Raw genomic sequence first — 10,041 nt, forward strand, 5'->3', positions numbered from 1 at the left:
CAGGGGCTAGGGGGAAGCAAGATAGTAGGAGTTGTTTAACAAAGGTGGAGTTTCAGTTTGGCAAGATGGAAAGTGCTCTGGAGATGGGCTGCACGATAATGTGAGTGTGCTTAATACAACTTCATGGTACCTTAAACATGGTGAGGATGGCAAATTTTATGTTTTATGCACCTTATCACAGTTTTAAACATTCTTAGAAGAAACTGTTAAAGAAACCAAGAGGTTTAATCAGGGAAAGAGAAAGAATCATGGGGCAGAAAATAAAACAAAGGGGACAAATTAATGAAGAGTCAAAGGTCTAAAAAATTTAAGAAAATTTAAGGAAAAAATAATGGAGAATAAACTCAGTAACTCAAATATTTATTCCCAGGGATATCTATAATCGTAAAGAATATAGAACATTTATATATCCTGGATACACTATTTAATTTTTTAAGAATGATTTTAAGAGATGAGTGGAGAGAAAGAGAGAGGCAAAGACAGGGAAAATAGACAAAGAGGGTGAGAACTCCTGTCCACTGGTTCACTCTTCCCAAGTGCCCAAAAATTATTGGGCCAAGTTAAAGCCAGGAACTAGGAATTCACCCAGGCTTTCCATGTGGGTGCAGGAACCCAATTACTTGAGCCATCGTGGCTGCCTTCTAGGGTCTGAATTAGCAGGAGACTGAAATCAGGAGGCATAAGTGATATTGAATTCATACACTCTGCTATGGGACTGGAGTGGCTTACTGGTATCTTTTTTTTTTTTTTTTTTTTTTTTTTTGACAGGCAGAGTGGACAGTAAGAAAGAGAGGCAGAGAGAAAAGTCTTCCTTTTCCATTGGTTCACCCCTCAATAGCCGCTGCAGCCGGCGTGCTGCAGCTGGCGCACTGCGCTGATCCAAAGCCAGGATCCAGGTGCTTCTCCTGGTCTCCCATGCGGGTGCAAGGCCCAAAGACCTGGGCCATCCTCCACTGCACTCCTGGGCCACCACAGAGAGCTGGACAGGAAGAGGGGCAACCGGGACAGAATCCGGCGCCCAACCGGGACTAGAACTGGTGTGCTGGTGCCGCAGGCAGAGGATTAGCCAAGTGAGCTGGGGCGCCGGCCCTAATGGATATCTTAACTAGTAGGCTAAATGTCTGTACCAGATGCACTTTTTAAAAATAAATATCTTTAAAACATCAAACTCAGGGTTGTGAATTTAAAAATCAATGTCAGAGTCTGGTAACCACAATTTTACAAAGGTCTCATGATATTTGATTGTAGTGCAATTGCTGAAGAAAGTTGTTGCTATTTGGAATTACCTTCAATTGGAAGATTGGAAAGAAGTTAAGTATAGAGAAGAGAAGGGAACTGGTAAACGAGAAAAACTTGCTATTTGTCTCCAAAGCCTTTCTCTTCTGATTATCCACCCCACACAATAGTATAAAACTTGTATCCACGGGAAAACAAAAAGCTTATTTTTCACCTCAAGGCTGAGCAGAGATGATCCACTATCCTGTGGGGTTTACGTTTTGTTTTTCTGACAAAGGTCTCCCTGCCAAATGACAAGACTTAAGGAATGTGTTTTTAATTCCCAGGTTCTTACAGTTAATGACAGAATAATTATCGGAACCTAATAGTATGGCTTCAGAATCCACACTCTTAATTACCAAACTTAAATCTTTAAGCTGACAATGGAAATGGAGAAAACACCAAAATAGTATGATAGTGAGATAAAGAGAGATTCAAATTGTTAAAATCAGCAGTGAAAGAAGGGATATCATCACTGAGCTTAAAAAACTACAAAAGATTTTAAGGGAATACCAGCAGTCATAATAGCCCCCATAATCATATAACCTAAATGGAATGGACAAATACCTATATAACATGAACCACAAATATCTGGATAGCCCTTTAACAAGAGAATCAGCCAGTGATAAAAAATTTCCCACATAGAAGATTTTCATTCTTATATGAATTCAGTGGTTAATTATATCAAACATTAAAAGAAAATTAACATCACTCCTTCTGAAAAGCAGAGAGGGAAAACTTCCCAACCCATCTTATGAGGTCAGAGTTACTCTGATACCAAAATCAAAGGCATCCCAGAGAAAAGAACTACAGATCAATATCTCCTATAAATATAGCCAAAAAGTCATCAACATGACTAAGTAGGACTTATTTCAGGAGTGAAAAGTTGCTACCACATGTTAAAATCTACCAAAGCAATATACCATATAAATGGGGTAAAGGTCAAAACCACATAATCATTTCAATTAATGGAGAAAAAGCATTTGACAAAATCTGAAATTCTATTATAAAGGTAGTCGGCAACCTAGTAATGACATAAATTTCTTCAGCTTAATAAGCAGTTTCTATTTAAACTCACATGGAGCAGGCATCGTGGTTTTTAGAGCAGGTTAAGCTGCTACCTACAATGTTAACATCCCAAATCAGAGTGCTGGTTGGAGTACTAGTTGCTGGATTTCTGAGACAACTTCCTGCTAGCGTGCCTGGAAAAGCAGCAGTTGATGGCACATGTACTTGGCTCCCTGGCACTAATGTGGGAGACCTGGATGGAGTTCCTGGCTCCTGGCTTCAATCTAGCCCAGTTTTGGTTGATGCAGGCACTTGGGGAGTGAATCTGTACATAGAAGATCTCTCTTTTTTTCTTTTTGTCTCTCACATTCTTTCTGTCACTCTGCCTTTCAAATAAATAAATCCTTAAAAATACACAGAGAAAGAGAGAGAGAGAGAGAGAGAGAGAGCTAACATCATACTTTCCCCAAGAAGATAAAGAATAACCCAAGAATGTCCACTCTTGTCCCTTCGATTTAACATTGTACTGGAAATTCTAGGCAGAGTAGTTAGGCAAGAAATATATTTTAAAAGCTTCATATGGAGAGGGAGAGAGAGAAGAATAAATAAATTAATCACAGATGAAATTATCTTGTAAATAGAAATTCATAGGAATCCACAAAAAAGTTATTAAATCTAATAAAGGAATTCAGCAAGATTATAGGTTACAAGATAAATATACATGGTCATGTATTTCTGTATACTAATAACAAAAACATCACAAAATTAAGCTAATAAAATAATTCCAGATACAGTAGCATCGAAAACAATAACATATTTAGGAAGAAATTTCAGAAAAGGTGTGTAAAGTTTGTACACTGAAAAAAAAACTTGTAAACATAAAACATCATTGAAGTATCATTAAAAATAACTAACTAAATAGAAACATAACACATTTACAAATTGGAAGATTTAATAATATTATAATGGCAATTTTACTTAATAATATTTTATTGAATTTGATCTAAGATTCAAAGAAATACTTACTCAAATGTCAATTGCCTTTTTTTGTAGAAATGAAGAGTCTGATACTCAAAGTCATATGGAAATGCAAGAGATATACTCTAGCTTTAAAAATCTCGAAGAACAAACTTGGAAAATACATTTGCCCTAATTTTATTACTTACTACAAATCTACAGTAATCAGGACAGTGTGGTTTTGATGTAAACTTAGCCATACAGATTAATGAATAGAATAGAAAATCCCAAAACAACCTTAACATTTATGGTCAATTGATTTTTGACAGGATTGCCAAGACCAGTCAATGGGAAAAAGAATAATCTTTTCAACAAATGGTGCTGCCACAACTGGATATCCACATACAAAAGAATGAAACAGTATCCTGACTTCAAAAAATAAGCAAAAAATTACTCAAAATGGACAATAGACCTAAATATAAGCATAAAGGCTACAGAACTCTTAGGAGGTAACAGAAGTAACATTCATGACCCCGGATTAGGCAAAGTTTTCTCAAATTTAGCACCAAAAGCACAAGTGGCAAAAGAAAAAAAATTAGATAAATCAGAGACTATGACAATTAAAAAGTATGTTTCAAAGAGCAAGAACATGATTAAGGACATAGGAAAAAATTCAAAGAATGGGAAAAATATATTTGAAATCACATAGCTTATAAAGCACCTTATTATAGAACATATAAAGAATCCTCACAAATGATAAAAATACAAACAACCCTATTAAGACATAGGCCAAGGAGATGAACAGCTATTTCTCCAAGGAAGATAAACAAGTAACCAATAAGCACATGAAAAAATGCTTGACATTCTTAGTCAACAGGGAAAGACAAATGAAAACTTCACATCTACTAAGTTATCTAGAATCGAAAGTATGATAATAACTGTTGTCAAGGATGTGGAGAAATTATAATCCTTATTTACTGCTGTCGGCAATGTAAAATTATGAAACCACTTTGGGAAACAGTCTGGCAGTTTCTAAAATGATCAAATACAGAGTTACCATATGATGCTTTGAGTGTACTCCTAGACATATACACAAGAAAAATCAAAATATATATTCACATAAAATCTTATATAAAAAAGTTTATAATACTATTATTTATAACAGCCAAAAGGCAGAAACATCCCAAATGTTCCTCTACTGTTGAACAGAAAAACAAAATGTGGCATATTCATATATTGTAAACTGTTCAGCCATAAAAAACAATGGAGTATGGGGCCGGCACTATGGCACAGTGGGTTAAAGCCCTGGCCTGAAGCGCCAGCATCCCATATGGGCACCGGTTCTAGTCCCAGCTGCTCCTCTTCCAGGCTCTCTGCTATGGCCTGGGAAAGCAGTGGGGGGTGGCCCACCCAGAAGAAGCTCCTGGCTCCTGGCTTCAGATTGTCCCAGCTCCAGCCATTGCAGCCATTTGGGGAATAAACCAACAGATGGAAGACCTCTCTCTCTCTGCCTCTGCTTCTGTAACTCTGCCTTTGAAATAAATAAATCTTTAAAAAAATATGAAGTCATAAATGCTACACTAGGAATGACGCTTGAAAGTACTGTACTAAGTGAAAGGAGCCAGTCAAAAAGGTCAAATATTGGATGATTTCATTTATATATAATGATCAGAACAGATAAATGATTCCATTTATATAAAATGATTAGAAGCAGAAGATAGACTCGTGTTTGGTGAGGGCAAGGGTGGGACTAGAAGAGGATGCAAAATCAACTCTTTGTTCTTTCATGTAATTGAGGACAAGAAGCCACCAAAAATGTTGTAGGCCGAAAAGAAAAGGAAAAAACATTTAACACATCATCTACAAAGAAGTTATTTCTCAATGTTGACTGTATTTACATTAAGTTTAAGTCCAGAGGGAGGACTTAGCAGGTAGATCAATTGAATGGACTCACCGCCTTGTAACAGAAAAACAAAAAAAAAAAAAAAAAAAAAAAAAAAAGAGCCCAAAATAAAAGAAACTTGTTCAAGATAGAAGTTTCTCTTTCATACACTAAAGGAGTCTGAAGGAAGGCAGTCAAGGGCTGACAAAGGAACTCCAAACCACCATCAAGGAACCAGACCAGCTTCCTACTACATATTTAGATATGATCCCTTTCCAACAATTTCCTGCATTTTGAAGAGTAATGTGAGACAACAAGAGGACTCTGGTGACTAACACAATTAACTGCAATGAATACTTGGAAGTATAGCATTTTAGTTAGGTTAAAATTCATAAATCTGTACTAAACAAGAAAGGGAAAATTATTAATAGGGGACAGCATCTAGAAATATGTGCCAAAAGAGTATATTTAACAATATCTAAGTTTCTGTCAGCCCACAAACATGACCATAAATAAGTTATAAATTGCACTTAGATATTTGTGATAAGTTGTCATGAATTAAAAGTAAACTTTTAAGTTTCTTCTTCTTTTATGAGCTTATGGTAATTACTCTGCAGTCATTTTACACACATATGTTTTTCCAAAGCTATATACCTGATCAAAAAGTCAGAAGGTTTGTATGCAGTGAACTTGATTCTGAATCATCATACAGTGAAGTGTGATGGTTAGAAAAAACAAGCAATCATCTAAGTAACAGCAGGGCCTGAAAAAAATGTATAGGATGCTGTGATAACTTTGCACCAAATACATATGGAAACTCTTTCACCTGTGGTTCATTCAAGATGCCTGTAAATTTTTTAACCCTTACTTCTATTGAGGCCAAACCCTCCTGAGAACTTGTCTGGCCCTGTGGTATGATTCAATCAATAAAATGCACACAAAGGTTGTGCAGCTTTTGAGGCTAGGTTTTAAGAAATTTGAAGTTTCTTCCATTTTTGCTCAAAATAATCCTTTTTTTTTGAGTTACCTGCCATATTCTTGGAGGTGCAAGCCATGTCGAGAGGCCATGTGTAGAAGAAACAATATACAGGGGGTAGTGCAATCAATATCAACTGTCAGTTATGTGAGTGACGTTTACTGGATGACATAATCAAGTCAAATGTGCAGATGTCTGCAGGCTCAGCTGACACCATACAATACAGAACCATGTAGGGGCCGGCACTGTAGCATAGCGGGTAAAGCCACTTCCTGAGGTGCCTGCATCCCATATGGTCGCCGGTTTGAGTTCTGGCTGCTCCACTTCTGGTCCAGCTCTCTGCTGTGGCCTAGGAAAGCAGTGGAGAATGACCCAAGTCCTTGGGCCCCTGACCCATGTGGCAGACCCTGGAGAATCTCCTGGCTCCTGGCTTCGGATCAGCTCAGCTCTGGCCATTGCGGCCATCTGGGGAGTAAACCAGTGGATGGAGGACTCCTCTCTTTCTCTCTCTGCCTCTCCTTTTTCTCTGTGTAATTCTAATTTTCAAATAAATAAATAAATAAATAAATCTTTAAAAAAAAACAGAACCATCTAGTTGAATCCATCAAGGTACAGACTCAAGAAAAATAATACATTCTTAAAGTCACAAAGTTTTGTGATACAAAATATATAATTTACCTTTGCACATCCAACTGACACAACACTCTACCTTAAAGTTAGATGGGTGAAAAATACAATTTGTTTCCACGTTAGACCTAGAATATTTAAAAGTAATGATCCTTAAATTTATCTAATCATCAAGACACACTGGTTTCTCGTCTTGAATCAAGATGTTGTGGAGCAACAGGTAAAGCCATCACTTGGGATGCCTGCATCTTACATCAGGGTGCCTGGAATCAAGTCTCACCTCTGTTTAGGATCCAGATTTCTGCTAACACTCACACTAGGAGGCAGCAGAGGATGGCTCAAGCACTGGCAAGCACTTGGGTACACATTGCCCAAATGGAAAACCCAGATCAAGTTCCTGCCTGTTTCAACCCTAGTGCTCACTCACTCACTCTGATTTTCAAATTAATTTTACAAACTTAAAAATTGTCAACAATGAGGATTCTTGAAAGATTGTCATCTTTAAAACCATACAGTCTTGTAGTAGACCTAATCACTATGTAAGTATTTAAGAACAACAGTTCTGAAGACATATACACTTATATGTCAAAAGCAAGTAAGATATAAAAATGAAGACTTTTGAAAAAAAAATGTAAAAAATCTCAAGAAAATGCATTATTTTAGAAATTATTTTTCAGGGGCCAGCACTGTGGTGCAACAGTTTAAAGTACCAGCATCCAATATGGGAGCCGTTTCGAGTCCTGGCTGCTCCACATCCTACCCAGTTCACTGCTAATGCATCTGAGAAAGCAGCAGGAGGATTGCTCAATTGGGAGACTCAGAAGAAGCCCCTGGCTCCTGGCTTCAGATCGGCTCAGCTCCGGCTGTTGTGGCTATTTGGGAAGTGAACCAGTGGATGGAAGACCTCTATCTCTCTCTGTCTCTATCTCTCTATATTATTTTTTCAAATAAATAAAATAAAAATATTTTAAAAATAAAAAGAAATTATTTTTCAGCATGTAAGAGAATGGCATTTATAAATGGAATGCTTTCCTTCAATTAAAAAAATAGGAAGTGGGGCCGCGCCGTGGCTCACTTGGTTAATTCTCCGCCTGTGGTGCTGGCATCCCATATGGGACTAGTTTCTAGTCCCGGTTGCTCCTCTTCCAGTCCAGCTCTCTGCTGTGGCCCGGAAGGCAGTGGGGGATGGCCCAAGTGCTTGGGCTCCTGCACCCGCATGGGAGACCAGGAAGAAGCACCTGGCTCCTGGCTTTGGATTGGCATCGGCGTAGTTCTGGCTGTAATGGCCATTTGGGGGGTGAACCAAAGGAAGGAAGACCTTTCTCTCTGTCTCTCTCTCTCACTGTCTAACTTTGTCAAATAAAAAAAAAATTAATTAAAAAAAAAAAAACAGGAAGTTAAAGAAAACTACTGCGGCTGGTGCCTTGGCTCACTTGGTTAATCCTCCGCCTGTGGTGCTGGCATCCCATATGGGTGCCAGGTTCTAGTCCCGGTTGCTCCTCTTCTAGTCCAGCCCTCTGCTATGGCCCAGGAAGGCAGTGGAGGATGGCCCAAGTGCTTGGGAGCCTGCACCTGTGTTGGAGACCAGGAAGAGGCACCTGGCTCCTGGCTTGGGGTCGGCGTAACTCCAGCCGTGGTGGCCATTTGGGGGGGTGAACCAAGGGAAGCAAGACCTTTCTCTCTGTTTCTCTTTCTCTCACCGTCTAACTCTATCTGTCAAATAAAAAAAAAAAAGCAACTATTTTTGGTAATCTCATTTTGTTAGGTATACTGAACATGATTACTTTTCAAAACATATTTCCTGTGCTGTTATGTAAAATTTATATATTTATAAGTTTATATATTTACAAGTTCAGAGCAAAATTTAAATTTCACATATTTTTACCACATTAAAAAGATCAAAACTTCAGACTACAGATATGTTTTAGTTCCCTTTCTTGTGTGCCATTTAAAGTCACCATGTCAAGTCTTTAAGGTGATCTGGAATCTATACATATCTAAGAATCTCAAGTAAAGATTAAACTTGATTGCAATTTATGATTCTCCTACACCACTAAGAGGATATAATTATAAAAATAGCTTGAGAAAATGTCCTTTATAATCTGTGAGATTAAAAACGTATGAAGCTTAATAACCAGAGTTTCATCTATAAATATCTCCTTATTTAAAAATGTAAATAACCTGTTTCAAGAAATTACTCACTGGCCACAGGAGTCACTGGTAGTGGCCTGTGAACTGCTGCATGCCTGTACAATCCTTGGTGCTCTTTTTATTGTAGCATTTTCATTGAAAACTTCTCTCCAACTATCTCCCAGGAAACACAGATCCTCCTGTCTCTCAGGTATTTTCCCGTGATCAAAATCAGCACATCTTTTCTCTATTCAGCCATCTTGCAATCCTCCAAAACTCCTTCTATGAGGCCAGCATCACGTTAATTCCAAAACCAGAAAAAGATACAAGAAAGAAAGAGAACTATAGGCTGATAACCCCTGATGAACAATGATGCACAGATCATCAGTAAGATAAGAGCTAACCAAGTTCAACAACGCATCAAAAAGATCATCCAACCGGACCAAGTGAGATTTATCCCAGTGATGTAGGAATGGTTCAACATAACACAAATCAATAAATGTGATTCATCACATTAACACTGATGAATAAAAATCACAGATTATCTCAATAGATGAAGAGAAAGCATTTGATAAAATACAACATTCTGTCATAATAAAAATATTAAGCAAAATGGGTAGAGAAGGAACTTACCCCAACTTACAATCAAGGCAATCTCTGACAAACTCACAGCCAGGATCATATCGAATGATGAAAAGTTGGAAGCATTTCCACTAAGATGCACAAGCAAACACAGATGCCCAAAGTTCTGGAAGTTTTAGCCAGGGTCATAAAGCAAGAAAAAAAAAAAATCAAAGGCATACAAATTGGAAAGGAGGAAGTCATATTATCCTTGTTTGCAGAAGACATGAAATTGTACATATGGGAACCAAAAGACTACACTAAGAAAGTATTGGAACTCATCAGAGAGTTTGGTAAAGTTGCAGGTTGTAAAATCAACACACAAAAGGAGCCAAGATGGTGGATAGTGAGGACGTGCGCCGAAGTTTGGGAAAATAAAGTTTCATAAAAGTGGAATTACTGTAGCCTCAGGAAAAGACTCAAGAAAAAAACTGCAGAGGAAATGCTTCCGGATCTAGTGGATGTGACACAGAGGACCTGCAGGGAGCCCACCGCGTGGAAACCAAACCACGGGAGCCAAGCCGCAGAATCTCGCCAGCGCGGGAATGAACGAACGGAAGGTAAG

The sequence above is a fragment of the Lepus europaeus genome, chromosome 1 (assembly GCF_033115175.1).
Source record: "Lepus europaeus isolate LE1 chromosome 1, mLepTim1.pri, whole genome shotgun sequence".
Lineage (NCBI taxonomy): Eukaryota > Metazoa > Chordata > Mammalia > Lagomorpha > Leporidae > Lepus > Lepus europaeus.